Source organism: Kogia breviceps, chromosome 1, assembly GCF_026419965.1.
Source record: "Kogia breviceps isolate mKogBre1 chromosome 1, mKogBre1 haplotype 1, whole genome shotgun sequence".
Lineage (NCBI taxonomy): Eukaryota > Metazoa > Chordata > Mammalia > Artiodactyla > Physeteridae > Kogia > Kogia breviceps.
Window position 1 is genome coordinate 128,240,898 of NC_081310.1, and position 20,343 is coordinate 128,261,240.

General features: G+C 41.6%; 1 pseudogene; it reads right to left on the reverse strand.

The window, feature by feature from the left end:
* Nucleotides 1–1,524: 1,524 nt before the first annotated feature.
* LOC131746338 (large ribosomal subunit protein uL6 pseudogene) lies at nt 1,525–2,100 on the reverse strand (annotated as a pseudogene).
* Between the last annotated feature and the right edge of the window lie 18,243 nt (nt 2,101–20,343).

Below are 20,343 nucleotides of genomic sequence, written 5' to 3' on the forward strand. Positions count from 1 at the left end.
GCATCCGATGTGTTTGGTATTCTCCCCCTTCTCAGGGACACATGTAGCTGTCTCTAGGGAGAGGAAGTACCCCATACTCATATGTGACAGGAGTACTCAGGCTGGGGCTCTGTGCTTCTGAGGTACAAATGGAACCAGCCACAGAAGCCCTGGCACCTCACTCTGACTCTAATTTAACTCTTATCTTTCCCCCCACAATTTGTCATCTTGTTAGTTCTTCCAATCTAATGATTCTATTCCAACTGATGGGCTTCCTTCTTCTTCCTTCTTCCATATCCTCTGTCTGTTTTCTCAGATCTATTCTCTGATATGGTGCTTGTTTCAAACACCATCTTGGTACCTCTCCTACTCAGTCCAGGGTCACTCCCACAATATGGCCCTGGGGGCTCTGCTGCAGTGGGCTGTGGGCCCCGCCCCTGTGAGGCCCACCTCAGTGTATCAGGGAGACCTCAGCCAACTCCTGGGTTTCTTTAAAGACTTTATTTTTTTAGAGTAGTTTGGGGTTCATAGCAAAATTGAGAGGGAGGTAAAGAGATTTTTCCATATACCTTCCTTCCCACACACATGCATAGCCTCCCTGCATCATCAACATCTCCCACCAGAGGGCTACATTTGTTGAAATTGGTAAATCTGCACTGACACATCATAATCACTCAAAGTCCATAGTTTCCATTAGGGTTCCCTCTCGGTGTTGTGCAGTCTACAGGTTCAGACAAATGTATAATGGCATGTATCATACAGTGTTTTCACTGCCCTAAAGATCATCTGTGATCCACCTATTAATCCCTCTCTTTTCACTAACCCCTGGCAAATACCATATCCATAGTTTTTCTATTCCAGAATGTTATATAATTGGAATCATATAGTATGTATCCTTCTCAGATTGGTGTCTTTTACTTAGTGATATGCGTTTAAGTTTCCTCTGTGTCTTTTCATGGCTTGATAGCTCATTTCTTTTCAGTGCTGAATAATATTCCATTGTCTGGATGTACTTCAGTTTATTTATCCATTTACCTACTGAAACAACATCTTGGTTGTTTCCAAGTTTGGACAATTATGAGAAAAGCTGCGGTAAAAATCCATATGCAGGTTTTTGTGTGGACATAAGTTTTCAGTTTCTTTGGGTAAATACCAAGGAGCACAATTGCTGGATCATGTGGTAAGAGTATGTTTAGTTTTGTAAGAAACTGCCAAAGTGAGTTCCAAAGTGGCTGTACATTTTACATTCCCACCAACAATGTATGAGAGTTCCTGTTACTCAACATCCTCCCAGCATTTGCCAGTGTTGTGGATTTTGGCCATTTTACTGGGTGTGTAATGGAATCTCACTGTGGTTTTAATTTGCATTTCCCTGATGACATGTGATGTGGAATATTTTTCTTTTGAATACAGGGCTTTTACTACAGTAAAAGATACTAAAGTATCTAAAGTAGTATCTAAAGATACTACAGTATCTTTAAAGTATTACAAATATGTCTTGGGAATCATTCAGCATCTTGTTTCATTAGCTGGACATCTTAAAACTTATTCAGCAGCCTGCTGAACTGCTCCTTTTTCAGAAACATAAATACTACCCAGAAATTTTATGATATCCTTGTTTTTAACTGTTGTGGCTTGCTGAAACAAAGCAGCTAAAGTTGATTTAAGTCCACTGCTATTTCCTTCAAGAATTAATGCATCTTTCTGGGCTTGAGATACAGAGCAAGCAACTCCTGGCCTCATCCAAACTTTGTGGATCTATTTTTCACCCAAGAAATTTTGGATTTCAACAAGAGACCCATTCTTCTGAGTAACGGCATTGATGGGGAAGTGAGCATACACAGCCTCATCATGTGATGGAAGCCCAGGGTGACACTATTGGTCATGCACTGTACGTGACTACAGATAGTGCTAGAGGTACCAGTCCCTTTCTATTTCCCCAACATTTGTCAGCCTGGAGCCTCTTCTTTTCTTTCCAAGGAAATTGAGTTCTACTGTGATGTGACTGAAATCCTTCTTCAGGATTCCTCTGGAGCCCTTAATAATAACTGTGTGTTCTTTCAGAGTAATGTCAGTATTTTCTAGAATGGGGACTGCCTGATTGCTGAGAATGGTCTTCATTCTTGCAGTAGATGTGACAAAGTACTTCATATGTTTATTTGCCATCTGTATATCTTATTTGGTGAGTCTTGTTAGATCTTTGGCCCATTTTTTATTGGTTTGTTCATTTCCTTATTGTTAGGTTTTAAGAGTTCTTTGTATATTTTAGATAATATCCTTTATAAGATATGTCTTTTGCAAGACATGCTCCCAGTCTCTGGGTTGTCAGTTGTCTTCTCATTCTCTTGACGTTGTCTTTTTTTTTTTTTTTAAAAAAAACATCTTTATTGGAGTATAATTGCTTTACGGTGTTGAGTTATTTTCTGCTGTATAACAAAGTGAATCAGCTATAAGCATACGTATATCCACATATCCCCTCCCTCTTGCATCTCCCTCCCACCCTCCTTATCCCACCCCTCTAGATGGTTGCAAAGCACTGAGCTGCTCTCCCTCTGCTATGTAGCTGCTTCCCACTAGCTATCTAGTTTACATTTGATAGTGTACATATGTCAATGCTACTCTTTCACCTTGTCCGAGCTTACCATTCCCACACCCCCATCCTCAAGTCCATTCTCTTTGTCTATGTCTTTATTTCCTGTCCTGCCCCTAGGTTCATGAGAACCATTTTTTTTTTTAGATTCCATATATATGTGTTCGCATACAGTATTTATTTTTCTCTTTCTGACTTACCTCACTCTGTATGACAGACTCTAGGTCCATCCACCTCACTACAAATAACTCAATTTCGTTTCTTTATATGGCTGAGTAATATTCCATTGTATATATGTGCCACATCTTTATTCATTCAACTGTCAATGGACACTTCGGTTTCTTCCATGTTCTGGCTATTGTAAATAGAGCTGCAATGAACATTGTGGTGCATGAATCTTTCTGAATTATGATTGTCTCAGAGTACATGCCCAGTAGTGGGATTGCTGGGTCTTATGGTAGTTCTATTTTTAGATTTTCAAGGAACCTCCATACTGTTCTCCATAGTGGCTATACCAATTTACATTCCCACCAACAATGCAAGAGGGTTACTTTTTCTCCACACCCTCTCCAGCATTTATTGTTTGTAGATTTTTTGATGATGGCCACTCTGACTGGTGTGAGGTGATACCTCATTGTAGTTTTGATTTGCATTTCTCTAATGATTAGTGATGTTGAGCATTCTTTCATGTGTTTGTTGGCAATCTGTATATCTTCTTTGGAGAAATGTCTATTTAGGTCTTCTGCCCATTTTGGATTGGGTTGTTTGCTTTTTCAATGTTGAGCTGCATGAGCTGCTTGTAAATTTTGGAGATTAATCCTTTGTCAGTTGCTTCATTGCAAATATTTTCTCCCATTTGAAGAACTGTCTTTTCATCTTGTTTACGGTTTCCTTTGCTGTGCAAAAGCTTTTAAGTTTCATTAGGTCCCATTTGTTTATTTTTGTTTTTATTTCCATTTCTCTAGGAGGTGGGTAAAAAAGAATCTTGCTGTGATGTATGTCAGAGAGTGTTCTACCTATGTTTTCCTCTAAGAGTTTGATAGTGTCTGGCCTTATTAGGTCGTTAATCCATTTACAGTTTATTTTTGTATGTGGTGCTAGGGAGTGTTCTAATTTCATTCTTTTACATGTAGCTGTCCAGCTTTCCTAGTACCACTTATTGACGAGGCTATCTTTTCTCCATTATATACTCTTGCCTCCTTTATCAAAGATAAGGTGACCATAGGTGTGTGGGTTTATGTCTGAGCTTTCTCTCCTGTTCCATTTATCTATATTTCTGTTTTTGTTACAGTACCATGCTGTCTTGATTACTGTAGCTTTGTAGTATAGTCTGAAGTCAGGGAGCCTGATTCCTCCAGCTCCATTTTTCTTCCTCAAGATTGCTTTGGCTATTTGGTGTCTTTTGTGTTTCCATACAAATTGTGAAATTTTTTGTTCTAGTTCTGTGAAAAATGCCAATGGTAGTTTAATAGGGATTGCCTTGAATCAGTAGATTGCTTTGGGCAGTATAGTCATTTTCACAATGTTGATTCTTCCAATCCAAGAACATAGTATATCTCTCCATCTGTTTGTATCATCTTTAATTTCTTTCATCAGTGTCATAGTTTTCTGCATCCAGATCTTTTGTCTCCTTAAGTAGATTTATTCCTAGGTATTTTATTCTTTTTTGTTGCAGTGGTAAGTGGGAGTGTTTCCTTAATTTCTCTTTCATATATTTCATCATTAGTGTATAGGAATGAAAGAGATTTCTGTGCATTAATTTTGTATCCTCCTACTCTACCAAATTTATTGGTTAGCTCTTGTAGTTTTCTGGTAGCATCTTTAGGATTCATGTCTTCTGCAAACAGTGACAGCTTTACTTCTTCTTTTGCTATTTGGATTCCTTTTATTTCTTTTTCTTCCCTGATTGCTGTGGCTAGAACTTCCAAAACTATGTAGAATAAGAGTGGTGAGAGTGGGCAACCTTGTCTTGTTCCTGATCTTAGTGGAAATGGTTTCAGTTTTTCACCCTTGAGAATGATGCTGGCTGTGGGTTTGTCATATATGGCCTTTATTATGTTGAGGAAAGTTCCCTGTATGCCTACTTTCTGCAGGGTGTTTATAATAAATGGGTGTTGAATTTTGTCAAAAGCTTTCTCTGCATCTATTGAGATGATCATATGGTTTTTCTCCTTCAGTTTGTTGATATGATGTATCACGTTGATTGATTTGCATATATTGAAGAATCCTTGCATTCCTGGGATAAACCCCACTTGATCATGGTGTATGATCCTTTTAATGTGCTGTTGGATTCTGTTTGCTAATATTTTGTTGAGGATTTTTGCATCTATGTTCATCAGTGATATTGGCCTGTAGTTTTCTTTCTTTGTGACGTCTTTGTCTGGTTTTGGTATCAGGGTGATGGTGGCCTCATAGAATGAGTTTGGGAGTGTTCCTCCCTCTGCTATCTTTTCAAAGAGTTTGAGAAGGATGGGTGTTAGCTCTTCTCTAAATGTTTGATAGAATTCGCCTGTGAAGCCGTCTGGTCCTGGGCTTTTGTTTGTTGGAAGATTTTTAATCACAGTTTCAATTTCAGTGCTTGTGATTGGTCTGTTCATAGTTTCTATTTCTTCCTGGTTCAGTCTCGGCAGGTTGTGCATTTCTAAGAATTTGTCCATTTCTTCCAGGTTGTCCATTTTATTGGCATACAGTTGCTTGTAGTAATCTCTAATAATCTTTTGTATTTCTGCAGTGTCAGTTGTTACATCTTTTTCATTTCTAAATATATTGATTTGAGTCTTCCCCTTTTATTCTTGATGAGTCTGGCTAATGGTTTATCAATTTTATTTATCTTCTCAAAGAACCAGCTTTTAGTTTTATTGATCTTTGCTATTGTTTCCTTCATTTCTTTTTCATTTATTTCTGATCTGATCTTTATGATTTCTTTCCTTCTGCTAAATTTGGGGTTTTTTTGTTCTTCTTTCTCTAATTGCTTTAAGTGCAAAGTTAGGTTGTTTATTCGAGATGTTTCCTGTTTCTTAAGGTATGATTGTATTGCTATAATCTTGCCTCTTAGAACTGCTTTTGCTGTATCCCATAGGTTTTGGGTCGTCGTGTCTCCATTGTCATTTGTTTCTAAGTATTTTTTGATTTCCTCTTTGATTTCTTCAGTGATCACTTCGTTATTAAGTAGTGTATTGTTTAGCCTCCATGTGTTTGTATTTTTTACAGATCTTTTCCTGTAATTGATACCTAGTCTCATAGCGTTGTGGTCAGAAGAGATACTTGATACAATTTCAATTTTCTTAAATTTGCAAGGCTAGATTTGTGACCCAATATATGATCGATCCTGGAGAGTGTTCCGTGAGCACTTGAGAAAAATGTGTATTCTGTTGTTTTTGGATGGAATGTCCTATAAATATCAATTAAGTCCACCTTGTGTAATGTATCATTTAAAGCTTGTGTTTCCTTATTTATTTTCATTTTGGATGATCTGTCCATTGGTGAAAGTGGGGTGTTAAAGTCCCCTACTCTGATTGTGTTACTGTCGATTTCCCCTTTTAAGGCTGTTAGTATTTGCCTTATGTATTGAGGTGCTCCTATGTTGGGTGCATAAATATTTACAATTGTTATATCTTCTTCATGGATCAATCCCTTGATCATTATGTAGTGTCCTTCTTTGTCTCCTGTAATAGTTTTTATTTTAAAGTCTATTTTGTCTGATATGAGAATTGCTACTCCAGTTTTCTTCTGATTTCCATTTGCATGGAATATCTTTTTCCATCCCCTCACTTTCAGTCTGTATGTGTCCCTAGGTCTGAAGTGGGTCTCTTGTAGACAGCATATATATGGGTCTTGTTTTTGTATCCATTCCGCCAGTCTATGTCTTTTTGTAGGAGCATTTAATCCATTTACATGAGGCTGCTGGGAGAGACCTCCCCCTCTCCTCTTTGTTCGCACAGCTCCTGGGGTTCAGCTTTGGACTTGGCTCCGCCTCTGTGTGTAGGTCGTCCGAGGGCGTCTGCCCTTCGCTCAGACAGGACGGGGTTAATGGAGCAGCTGATTCGGGGGCTCTGGCACAGGCCAGGGGGAGGGAGGGGCACAGATGCTGGGTGAGCCTGTGGCGGCAAAGGCCAGTGTGACACTGCACCAGCCAGAGGTGCGCTGCACGTTCTCCCAGGGAAGCTGTCCCTGGATCCCAGGACCCCGGCAGTGGCAGGCTGCACGGGCTCCCGGGAGGGGCGGTGCGGAGAGTGACCTGTGCTTGCATACAGGCCTCTTGGTGGCAGCAGCAGCAACCCTAGCGTCCCACACCCGTCTCTACTGTCCGTGCCAACAGCCGCGGCTCGTGCCCGTTTCTGGAGCTCCTTTACGCAGTGCTCTCCTTGCACCCGAGGAAGCAAAGAGACAAGAAAAAGTCTCTTGTCTCTTCGGCAGCTCCGCGCCCGTTTCTGGGGCTCCTTTATGCGGCATGCTTAATCCCCTCTCCTAGTGCCCCAGGAAGCAAAGAGGGAAGAAAAGGTCTCTTGTCTCTTCGGCAGCTCCAGACTTCAACTGGACTCCCTCCCGGCCAGCCGTGGCGCACTAACCCCTTCAGGCTGTTTTCACTCTCCCAACTCCAGACCTTTCCCTGGGATCCGGCTGAAGCCCGAGCCTCAGCTCCTGGCCCCCGCCCACTCCGGCGGGGAAGCAGACAAGCCTCTAGGGCTGGTGAGTGCCGGTCGGCACCGATCCTCCGTGCGGGAATCTCTCCGCTTTGCCCTCCACACCCTGTGGCTGCGCTCTCCTCCATGGCTCTGGGAGCTTCCCCCTCTGCCACCCACAGTCTCTGCCCGTGAAGGGGCTTCTAGTGTGTGGGAACCTTTCCTCCTTCACGGCTCCCTCCCACTGGTTTAGGTTCCAGCCCTATTCATTGTCTCTGTTTATTCTTTTTTCTTTTGCCCTACCCAGGTACGTGGGGAGTTTCTTGCCTTTTGGGAGGTCTGAGGTCTTCTGAAGTTCCACGTGTAGATGTATTTCTGATGTCTCTGTGAGGAGGAAGGAGATCTCTGCATCTTACTCTTCCACCATCTTGAAGCTGGATCTCTTGTTTCTTGAGGTAGGATTGTATTGCTATAAACTTCCCTCTTCATACTGCTTTTGCTGAATCCTATAGGTTTTGGGTCATCATTATTTCGTTGTCATTTGTTTCTAGGTATTTTTGGATTTCCTCTTTGATTTCTTCAGTGATCTCTTGGTTATTTAGTAGTGTATTGTTTAGCCTCCATGTGTTTGTATTTTTTACATTTTTTTCCCCTGTAATTGATATCTAGTCTCATAGCATTGTGGTCAGAAAAGATACTTAATATAATTTCCATTTTCTTAAATTTACCAAGGCTTCATTTGTGACCCAAGATATGATCTATCCTGGAGAATGTTCCATGAGCACTTGAGAAGAAAGTGTATCCTGTTGTTTTTGTATGGACTGTCCTATAAATATTAATTAAGTCCATCTTGTTTAATGTGTCATTTAAAGCTTGTGTTTCTTTTTTTATTTTCATTTTGGATGATCTGTCCATTGGTGAAAGTGGGCTGTTAAAGTCCCCTACTATGATTGTGTTACTGTCATTTTCCCCTTTTATGGCTGTTAGTATTTGCCTTATGTATTGAGGTGCTCCTATGTTGGATGCATAAATATTTACAATTGTTAAATCTTCTTCTTGGATTGATCCCTTGATAATTATGTAGTGTCCTTCTTTTTCTCCTGTAATAGTGTTTATTTTAAAGTCTATTTTGTCTGATATGAGAATTGCTACTCCAGCTTTCTTTTGATTTCTATTTGCATGGAATATCTTTTTCCATCCCCTCACTTTCAGTCTGTATGTGTCCCTAGGTCTGAAGTGGGTCTCTTGTAGACAGCATATATATGGGTCTTGTTTTTGTATCCATTCCGCCAGTCTATGTATTTTTGTAGGAGCATTTAATCCATTTACATTTAAGGTAATTGTCGATATGTATGTTCCTAATACCATTTTCTTATTGCTTTGGGGTTTGTTTTTATAGGTCTTTTCCTTCTCTTCTGTTTCCTGCCTAAAGAAGTTCCTTTAGCATTTGTTGTAAAGCTGGTTTGGTGGTGCTGAATTCTCTTAACTTTTGCTTGTTTGTAAAAGTTTTGATTTATCTGTCGAATCTGAATGAGATCCTTGCTGGGTAGAGTAATGCTGGTTGTAGGTTATTCCCTTTCCTCACTTTAAATATGTCCTGCCACTCCCTTCTGGCCTGCAGAGTTTCTGCTGAAAGATCAGCTGTTAACTTTATGGGGATTCCCTTGTATTTTAAGTGTTGCTCTTCCTTTGCTGCTTTTAATATTTTTTCTTTGTATTTAATTTTTGATAGTTTGACTAATATGTGTCTCGGCATGTTTCTCTTTGGGTGTATCCTGTGTGGTACTCTCTGTGCTTCCTGGTCTTGATTGACTATTTCCTTTCCCATATTAGGGAAGTTTTTGACTATAATCTCTTCAAATATTTTGTCAGACCCTTTATCTTTCTCTTCTTTTTCTGAGACCCCTATACTTTGAATGTTGGTGCATTTAATATTGTCCCACAGGTTGCTGAGACTGTCCTCAATTCTTGTCGTTCTTTTTTCCTTATGCTGCTCCCTGGCAGTTATATTCACCATTTTGTCTTCCAACTCACTGATCCGTTCTTCTGCCTCAGTTATTGATTCCTTCTAGAATATTTTTGTGTGTGTGTGGTACGTGGGCCTCTCACTGTTGTGGCCTCTCCTGTTGCAGAGCACAGGCTTCAGATGCACAGGCTCAGTGGCCATGGCTCACAGGCCCATCCACTCCGCGGCATGTGGCATCTTCCTGGACTGGGGCACGAACCCATGTCCCCTGCATTGGCAGGTGGATTCTCAACCACTGCGTCATTAGGGAAGCCCTAGAATATTTTTAATTTCAGTAATTGTTATTCATCAGTGTTTCTTTGCTCTGTAGTTCTTCTAGATCCTTGTTAAACTTTCTCATGTTTTCTCCATTCTGTTCCTGAGATTTTGTATCATCTTTAGTATCATTACTCTGAATTCTTTTTTAGGTAGGTTGCTTATTTCATCTTCATTTATTTGGTCTTTTAGGTTTTTACCTTTCATCTTTGTCTGTAACAAATTTTTTTGTCATTCCTGGTTTTTTTTTTTTGCTGGGTAGTGCTGTATTCCTGTCTTACTGGTTGTTTGGCCTGAGCCGTCCATCACTGGAGTTGCAGGCAGTTGGATAGAAGTGGGTCTTGGTGCTGAGATGAGGACCTCCAGGAGGCCTCACTCTGATTGATATTCCCTGGGGTTTGAGGTTCTCTGCTAGTCCAGCAGTTTGGACTCAGAGCTCCCACCACAGGAGCTCAGGCCTGACCTCTAGCCTGGGAACCAAGATCCTGCAAGCCGGTTGCTGGGGGTTCCTACCGTCCCCTTAGGTGTCCATGGCCCCCCACTGATGCCTGGTAGGTACCCTAGTTGTGAGGAGATGCGAATTCCATGTCCTCCTAGTACGCCGTGTTGACTCCATCCCCTCTTGACATTGTCTTCTGCAGAACAAAGTTTTTAATTTTAATGAAGTCCAGCTTATTAATTATTTCTTTCATGGATGATGCTTTTGATTTGTATCTAAAAGTCATCACTTTACCCAAGGTCATCTAGATTTTTCTTCTGTGATATCTTCTAGGAGTTTTATAGTTTTGCATTTTACATTTAGGTCTATGATGCATTTTTAGTTAATTCTCACAGATGGTGTAAAGACTGGGTCTATATTAATTCCTGGGTTATGCAAGTACCTTATAATAACAAAATAATCCTGATTTCTCCCTCCCTTTTCTTGTGTCATTTCTGTCGTTCATTTTATTTATATATAAACATACATAAGCATATATATACACACACACATATTAAACATATATATATATATAAGCATACCTAATCACATACATTGTTGCTTTTGTTATTTTAAATGAACATTTGTCAAAAGAATTAAGAAAAAGAAAAACAAATTTTACCTTCACTATTCCTTCTTTGATGCACTTCCTTTCTTTTTGTAGATCTGAGTTCCTGACCCATATCATTTTTCTTCTCTCTAAAGAACTTTTTTTTAACATTTCTTGCAAGGCAGGTCTACTAGCCACACATTCCTTCAATTTTTGTTTGCCTGGGAAAATCTTTATTCCTGCTTCAGTTTTGAAGGACAGTTTTGCAGGGTACAGAATTCTAATGTGGTAGGATTTTTCTTTCAACATCTTCAATATTTCATCCCACTTTCTTCTTTCTTGCATGATTTCTGAGAAGTTGAATATAATTCTTATCTTTGTTTCTCTAGAAGTAAGTTTCCCCCCCTCCCCCACCCCCAGCTTCTTTCAGGATTTTTTCTTTGATTTTGTGTTGTTTGAAAATGATATGCCTAGGTGGAGGGTTTTTTTTCTTGTTTTTATTTTAGTTTTTGTTTTTGTTTACATTTATCCTGTTTGGTGTTCTCTGAGTTTCCTGGATATGTGGTCTGGTATCTGACATTAACTTGGGAAATTCTTAGTCATTATTGTTTCAATTAGTTCTTCTGTTTCTTTCTTAGTTTCTTCTTCTGGTATTCCTATTGCACATATGTTACACCTTCTGTAGTTGTCCCATAGTCCTCGGATATTCACTTCTTTTTTTTTTTTAATTTGTTCTTTTTAACTTTTGGAAGTTTCTATTGCTGTATCCTCAAGTACAGATTCTTTCTTCAGCTGTATCCAATCTACTAACAAGCCCATCAAAGGCATTCTCCATTTCTGTTTTACTGGTTTTGACCTCAAGCTTTTCTTTTTGGTTTTTTTCTAAGGATTTCCATCTCTGTTTACATTGCCCATTTGTTCTTTCATTCTGTCTACTTTATCCACTAGATCCCTTAGCATATTAATCATAGTTGTTTTAAATTCTTGGTGTGATAATTCCAACACCAGCAATGTTAGCAGGCAAAGAGTTTCCATCCTAATTTCTTTTGCTATTTGTTAGGTAAATAAAGCAGCTCAGTATTTAGGGGAGCCCTAAGACATTATTCAGCTTCTGGGACACATGTCTGGTTCTGATGTGTGATCTTTCTCTTAAAAAAAGTGAGGGGTTTTTTTTTTTTCTATGTAGTATACCTTGTAATTTTTTCTTGATAACTGGACATGATGTACCTGGTAAAAGAAACTTCTGTATATAGGCCTTTAGTAATGTGTCAGTGAGGTGTGGGAAGAGATGGAGGGTTCTATAGTCCTAAGTCTCTTGGTGAGACTATGCCTCTGGACTTTGAACGTCACAAGTATTTTTCTCCCTGCTTAGGTGGGACAGGATGGGATGGAGTTGGGTATTTCCCTTCCAGGCCAGTTAGGCTCTGATAATACCTCAGCAGATTACCTCTGGTTAACTAGTTTCCCCTGGCGGCAGGCCTTATTAAGAACAGCTGTGTTTTGATGCTCTGACCTATTTTAAAATGGCTCCTTTTCCCCCTCCCCTGCTGGAAGCCTGAGGGGATTTTTCTTAGATATCTGCTGTGAGAAACTGGTCAAGTTCTTGGAGGTAAAACTCACAAAATTTGGGACTCTCCCTAAGACTGGGTCCCCTGTAGTTTTTAACTCTTAGAATTGTCCACATTGAGCCTTCTTTAACTGATTAACTACAGTTCGGGTTTTCCTACCCTGGCACTGGTTCCCACAGAAGTTTCTGCTCAAGAATCTCTGCTCAGGTAAGCTGTGACTCCCTGCATTTGCCTGTCTGTCTCTCCAATATTAGGGGCAGTGGTTTGCCCTGTGTTCTCCCTCTCTTATGAATCCAAGAAGCAATGCTTGTTTTTCAGTCTGTTCAGCTTTTTACTTGTTAGCACTGAGTGGTGATTTCCAAGATTCTTGCATGTGGAACTGAAAACAGTGTTCCTGGGTTTTTTGCCCTGGAGGGATTTGTAAATCTCCAAGCTACCTGGGTCCCAGCTGAGACATACTGTGTGCTATAAGTGGTCTCCCACCTGACCAACCAGGCCCAGGAAAAATACTCACATGCGGAAGAGTCTTCCCTGCTCAGAAAATATGATGGGGTCCTACCTGAGATGAGACCTATATATATATATATATATATATACAGTGGTCCCTGGTATCTGTGAGGGATTGGTTCTAAGACCGCCTGCAGATGCCAAAATCTGAGGTTACTCAAATCCCTTATATGAAATGGCATAGTATTTGCGTATAGCCTACACATTTGCATATAGCCTCTTGTATACTTTAAATCAACTCTAAATTATTTATAATACCTAATACAATGCAAATGCTATGTAAGTAGTTGTAAATACAATATAAATGCTATGGAAGGCAGTTACGCTAACCACGATACCATCAACGCCTCTGTAAATGCTATGTAAATAGTTGCTAGAGTGTTGCAAATTCATTCTACTTTCTGCCTCTGTGAATTAACTGCTATAGATAACTCATATGGGTGGAGTCATAACATATTTGTCATTTTGTGACTGGCTTATTTCTCTTAGTATAATGTCTTCAAGTTTCATCCATGTTGTAGCATGTGTCAGAATTTCCTTCCTTTTAAAGGCTGAATACTATCATAGCATAAATATACCATGTTTCGTTAAACCATTCATCACTCATTGGACATTTGGGTTGCTTCTGCCTTTTAACTATTGTAAATAAAACTCTATGAACATGGGTGTACAAATATCTGTTCAAGTCTTTGTTTTCAGTTATCTTCAGTATATACCCAGAATTGGAATTGCTGGATTGTATGGTAATTTTATTTTAATTTTTTTTTGAGGAATTGCTGTGCTATTTTCCTCAATGGCTATCCCATTTTACATTCCCCCCAGCAATGCACAAGGGTTCAGTTTCTCCACATCCTACAAATACTTGTTATCTTTCTTCTTTCCTCCCTCCCTACTTCCCTCTCTCCCTTCCTTCCTTCCTTTTTTGTTTCTTAATGGTAATAGCCATCCTAATGGGTATAAAGTGGTATCTCACTGTGGTTTTGATTTGCATTTCCCTCATGATTAGTTATATTGTTCATCTTTTCATGTTCTTATTGACCATTTGTATATCTCTGGAGAAATGTCTGTTCAAGTCTTTTGTCCATTTTCTAATCAGTTTGTTGGTTTTTGAGTTGGGTCAGAAATCTGATTTTTTTAATGGTCTTCAGCAAATGTTAAATAGTAGTTACCAGATAAACATTTTTTAAAATACTGTGAAAAAACTATGGAGGTCAAATCCCATCAGCCAGGTGGCTCTGGCCCTAGTACTGCCAGTTCACTGCCTCTGCTTTAGACAGGTATGGATGGTTCTGAGGGGCGTAGTCCAGAAAACAAAGCATGGTGAGAAGGACCAAATGAAGGGCATTCACTGTTTAACACATAGTGCTTTCCAAAGTCCCACTTCTTCCTTTTTATTACCAAAGCCAAAATCCATATGCCTTACCTGTGCTTACATGGCAATGAAAGCAAATGACATATTTGACTTTATTTAAGGGAGGGCCTCACTTGGTGGGTAGTCAGAGAAAACTTCTCATCAACTGTACGTGAAGTATTAAAGACCTTTGTCCCATTTTACAACTTTCCACCAAAGAATATTCCTTTGTAAAACATCTGTTCATTCACTGACTGTTTACAGGAAGAGAAAATGGCACATTGATATGAAAGTATATTAACTAGATAACTCAAGATAGCAACTGACCTCCATGCTGATCTCTTCTGGCACTGCCGGGAAAGGTGCTTCAAGGGGGCTCAGTGGAACCGACCTGGACTGGAAGGTCCTGGGACTGATTTCTGCCCCACTACTATCTTGCTGTGTGACCTGCCGCACTGACTTCTGTTTCTTCCCCTATAAGATGGGCTTAATAGCACCTCCTTGGAGGGGCTTTTGGAAGGAGTAAAACATTTTCTTTTTAAGTGGAAGTGCTTGTTAGATGTAATGTTCTATGCAGTGCTAACCTTTGAACTGTCCTTTTTCCAAGTGCCCCTAGTCCTGGGAACAAGAGTGGGAGTGGGTGACACTTGTCCTGAAGTACACTCTGGGCTTCCTTGAGTGTTAAAACTGAGCACCTTGCCCCGTGAAGGTCAGTCAAGTATTTTTCTGCTGTAAGCATTATTGTCCTTGACATTTTCCATTTGGCAGCTTGCATGCCTCCACCTGACTTGCTGGGAAACCACAGCCATCCTCTCTAACACATCCCTGGCAAAGACACTGCTGTGGTCAGCCAGGGTGGCCCTGGTGTTTTGCGACCCACACCAGGACACACTTAGTACTTGCCCCTCAAGCTCCTGCCCAACCCACTCAGGACTCAGAAGTACCTCCCCACAAGCGAGCACAGTTCTCCAGGCCAAAATCTCTGAAACTCAAGCAAAGTACGGGCTCTTTAAAGACAGAAAACATTCTCACAGATCCTGAGAATACATTCGAGGACCTCTAGGAATCTTTGGGTCCCAGAGGAGGGAGCAGTGTTCTTGGATACCCAGTGATGGAAAACAGGAAGGCACGTGACTGAGAAAGACATGGCCTTTCCACACCCCAGACGCTCTCCCGGCTGTGCTAGGAGAGAGCTGCCTGCTGTGTTACCTTGGGCAAGTTTATCAGCATCTTGAGCTTCAATATACTCTTCTGTAAAATTAGAGTGATAATATCCATCTTATCAGTTTGATGAGAGGGCTAAATGGGATATCAAACTAAAAGTTCCTGGTATTCGGAGGGAGCTTAAAAAGTTAATTCTTCAACAGCTTAGAGGTAGAGAAGAGTACCAGGGGTGAGGCTGGGAAATGTTTGCCATGTACCAGCCAGAGGAGCAGCCTGCACTTTCTTCATCTCTAAGGAGCCAGGATCTAAGTACTGGGTATCCTCATGCCACCTAATGAGTTTCCTGTCCTTGGTGGCTGGTTTCCTGAGGTGTGGGAAGGTTGTAGCACCAAGAGTCAGTGTCCTACAGGCCCATCCTCTGTCCTTCTTCACCACTTCTCCCGGGGAGCTTAGGAGCCCTGGTATGAATACAGCTCCTAGGTGTCTGCCTGATGGCCAAATTGTCCCAGAATGGGTAGGAAGATTGGGCTGCTTGCTGTTCATTTCTCCACAGATGACCATGGCTATCATTATTCAGGGCTGAGCCCGTGGAGAAAATCGTGTAACTGTGCAGATTAGGGCCATGACAAATTCATGGTTTTCAAAATCTGCTAACCATTAGCGATCCTTTTGTCATGGGCCAGCTCCTTCTCCTGTTTCCCTCAGCTGCTCTTCCAAACCTTAACCCTTGCCCACAAGTCTCCTAACTTACCTCTACCCCCACCCTCTCTGAACATGGACTGGCCTCCACTTTTCCAGGAAAACCAGTGTGCTAGGTACCGACCTTCCCATTCTCACCCTGCATCTTCACAGTTGTCCACCTGGCAGCAATCCTTCCCTCTCCCCTCCAGCCTGAAGAGATGGGGACCTGCTCTTCTATTCAAGGGCACTCCTTCTGTAGTGAACTCTTGTTCTTTTTGCCTCAACCATGCCCCTTCTTCTGTCTAAGAAGCCGAATTGCCTTTTTGGAATGATCCTTTTCCTTTCTTAATCCATGTGGTTGAGTTGGCGTTGACCCTACCCCAACTCCTGCTCCAGAGAGGACATGTGACCAGTTTGGGGCCAATCAAAATATACCAACTTTCTGGCCACAGAAATAGGTCAGAATGAGCACATAACTGAAACCTGAGCCCCTCAGAGTCAGTCCACAGACTCTTGGCAGAGCCATTGAGATGTAGTTTATTTTACTGAAACCATTGGCCTCATGAGCCATGTAATGATGGAGATGAGGGCACCATATTTGCTACTACATGGGTCCAGACTGCTTGAGAAAAGTGGAAATGGGAGGGAGAGAGAGGGAGAGGGAGAGAGATGCCCGACAACATTTTGTTGAGCCTTTGGAGACAGCCATGCCTGGATATTTTTCAGTTACATGAATTAGTCAGTTCTCTTTTTCTCTTAAGCAGGTTGGGTTACTGGCACTTCCAAGTAAAGAGGCCTGAAAGAAAACACCCTCTCTTCTAAACCCTCATGTCACTAGGAAAGGACTGTATCCGTGTCTGTGTTGTTCATTCCAGCACTTACGACAGTGCCTGGCACATAGTAAGTGCTCAATAAATATTTATTAACTAACACTAGCTGTAACTAGCGTTGATGGTCCCATCTCTTTACCTCACATCCATCTTTGTTCCTTTATCATTTTCCTTCCTGTTTTAAGCCTCTCCCTTCCTCAGACATTGTATATGTTCAAGTCCCCTTAATCCTAAAAATAGAGCCAAGCACATAACAACAGAGCAAAAATCTTCCTTCCTTATGGCATTTCTTTCTAGCACCCTGACCTACTTTTCCATCTCATCTGAGCTTTTCAGAAACATATTCTTAGCTCACTGCAACCTGGCTTCTGTCCCAACTGTTTAAACGATATCACACTCATCAGTGACATGAAAGCACATAGTCAGACTCTCCACCAGCGACTCATTACTGTCTGCACAGCCGACTGATCCCCCTTCTTCCTAGGAGGCAGGATGTCCCTCAGAATTCCAGACCCCACCCACTGAATCTCAGCTCACAGCTCTTCCCTTTGCCTGAAAGTTATGCTTGAAGTCTAGCCTTCCTTTAGCAGAGCATCTGGAATTCTATTCCTGCTTTGGAACTGCTGCAGCACAAGCTCTTTCTCCTTGGCCTTTGTATTTTGCCCCAGGTGTCAAAGTAGGTCAGGCCTCTGTCATCCAGGGCGTCAGGGGCCTACACTGATGTCACATTTTGACCTTTGGACTTACACCAAGTGGAGGCTGGTCATTGTGGCTCAGCCATCCCCCATGGCTGGCACTCTCAGCCCAATCATTTTCAGAGGCCAGTCTTCTAGGTCAGCCCTTCAGGTGTTGAACTGGGAATATTTGTGCCACCTCTAGGATTAGGTTAGGGATAGATTTCTTTTTATTTGGGTTATTGTACTATTACCAAAGGCCATTTCAGGAAAGGGACTATGAAAGAAAGTGCCTTGTCACACTGATCCAGGAACCCCTCTGAAGGTTAATCCTGGCTTGTTCTGATGACCTAACAATAGTGGAGGATTCTAGGCATCTAAGTCAAAAATTATGAATTCATCCATATAACAAGTGAACGTGCACAAATGAATAATTTATAGAGAGGCTTTAGAGGTAAATGCTCTCTGTTCATCCTGCTAGCTTTGGAAGACAACAGAGTCCTCCAGTGGCTCCATCTCTTTCACTTATCCATTCAGCAAACATTTGGCAAGCATCTACCACCTGCATGGAGATTATTATCCACATAGGGACAAAAATCATGCAGATAAATAGCTTTAATAAAATGTACCATTAAATTTCAAACAGGTTTCCTTCTGTTAAATGCCACATGAAGCCTTAAGAGTAAAAGTTAAGTCAACAAGTATGAAATACTCATTTAATCTGGTAAAACACCAGCTCATCTCATTCCATGATGACTAAACTTGGCCTCACATCAGAGTCTAGACCAGTGGCCTGGGGTGGACCCTAGGAACTAGGATTTCTAACAATGACCCTGAGTGATTCTGATGTGCTCCCAAGTTTGGACATCATGGGTCTATTTTACCCTTTGCCTTCAGAACTGGACTTGACATCTCAGTGTCATTTGGTGGTATCTCCTTCTTGAAAATGGTCATTTCTTGATTCTCTAACTGCATTCTCTCCTCTCCCTTTTTCTCAGCCTCTTTGCCTGCTACTTCTTTTCTATCAGCCACTTCTTAGTTTTCTATGGCTGTCGAAACCTCAAACTTAGTGTCTTGAAATAACACAAATTCATTATTTTACAGTTCTGTAGGTTAGAAGTCCAATGTGGGTCTCAGCAGGGCTGCCTTTCTTTCTGGAGACTCTAGGGAAGGATCCATTTCCTTGCCTTTTCCAGCTTCTAGCGGCTCATGGCCCTTCTCTGTCTTCGAAGCCAGTAATGGCTGGTGGAGTCTTTCTCACATTTCATTGCTCTGACCATGCGTCTGTAGTCACATCTCTTTCTCTGACTCTCCTCCTTCCTTCCTCTTCCACTTGTAGGGGCTCTTCCCTTCCTGAATCTTCAAAGCCAGCAGCATGAGGCTGGGTCCTTCTCACACTGCATCACTCTGACCTCTTCTGTCTCCTGCTTCCACCTTTAAAGATTTTTGTGATTATATTGGGCCCACTTGAGTAGTCAGTAATACTCTCCCTATTTTAAGGTCTGCTGGTGCACAACCTTCTGGGGATTTGGATGTGCATGTCTTTGGGGGAGGGCATCATTCTGCTGCTGCAGGGCTCTTTGTTGTTGTTGTCTAGCCCTCTCTTTGCAAACTCAGGCTTTCTTGGGGCCCAACAGGCCATATAAGTAAGTGAATCAGGACAGAGAGACAGTGGTGAGCTGGATGCCCCTTTTAAATGGGCAGCAGTTGATCTACTATGGCCATTTTTTGCTATGTGAGAATGTGGTCCCAGTGTTGCCAGATCTTCTGATTTTTTAAAAAAAGCCAGAAGTTTAGATTTCCTTTCCTTGTTATATCCCCCAACGTTTAAATGTTGCCAATAAATTTATCTATTTAAAAGTATTACACAAGCCAAACCAAAAACGTCTACTGGTATACTTGGCCTTGAGCTATTCATCTGTAACTTCTGCCTTGCACATTACCCCTGAAACAATCACATTATGCCTAAGGATTCAGCCACCCCCAAGCTATGCTGGATGACTCCCAAACTTATGAGTCCATCTAGACCTCTAGGATGAGCTGAGAACATCTCTGATTACATTCCCCATGGCCACACCCACTTGTGATGTCCCTGCACAAATCTGCTTCTCAGGCCTGAAACATGGGGGTCCTTTACTTTCTGATCCAATGGTCACCAAGTGCCATAATTCATCCCCTTCTTTGTACTTTATGGGGGACCTTGATTGCCCCCTTTACTGGATTATTGTAACACTCTTTATACTCGTCCCTTAGGATCTATTCTTCATCCTTACCTGATTCCAGCCTAAGCTCTAAAATGCATCATAGGGCACATCATCTTTCTCTTCTACTTAACATCCTTCAGTGGTTTTCAGGAGCCCACAGGATAAGGTCCAAAGTTCTCAATATGGTCTTCCATGCCTCTCATGATGGCAGCCTGCATTACCTCTCCAGCCTCATTTCTTAGCACTTTCCCATTTTTTAAAAATAAATTTATTTATTTTATTGGCTGCATTGGGTCTTCATTGCTGCGTGCGGGCTTTCTCTAGTTGTGGCGAGCCAGGACTGCTCTTCGTTGCAGTGCATGGGCTTCTCGTTGTGGGGGCTTCTCTTGCTGCGGAGCATGGGCTCTAGGTGCTTGGGATTCAGTAGTTTTGGCACACAGACTAAGTAGTTGTGGTGTGCAGGCTCAGTAGTTGTGGCGCATGGGCTTAGTTGCTCTGTGGCATGTGGGATCCTCCTGGACCAGGGATCAAACCCATGTCCCCTGCATTGGCAGGTGGATTCTTAACCACTGCGCCACCAGGGAAGTCCCATCACTTTCCCATTGCTGTCTGGGATGCCAGTATTACAGAACAGTAATTGCAGCACCCTGTGTACATGATGTGGTTTAACACCTGCTCTTCCCTTTGCCTGGAATAATGCCCTTCCCCACTGATATCCCAGGAGACCTACTCATCCTTAAAGCAAAGCTCAGGTCTTACTCTGTGAGTCGTTCCCTGACTCCTTCCCCTCTGCCTTTCCACAGTGCTTCCTCCCAGGTCTCACTGCTTTACTTATGCATTTTTTATTGAACTTGTCTCATGTCA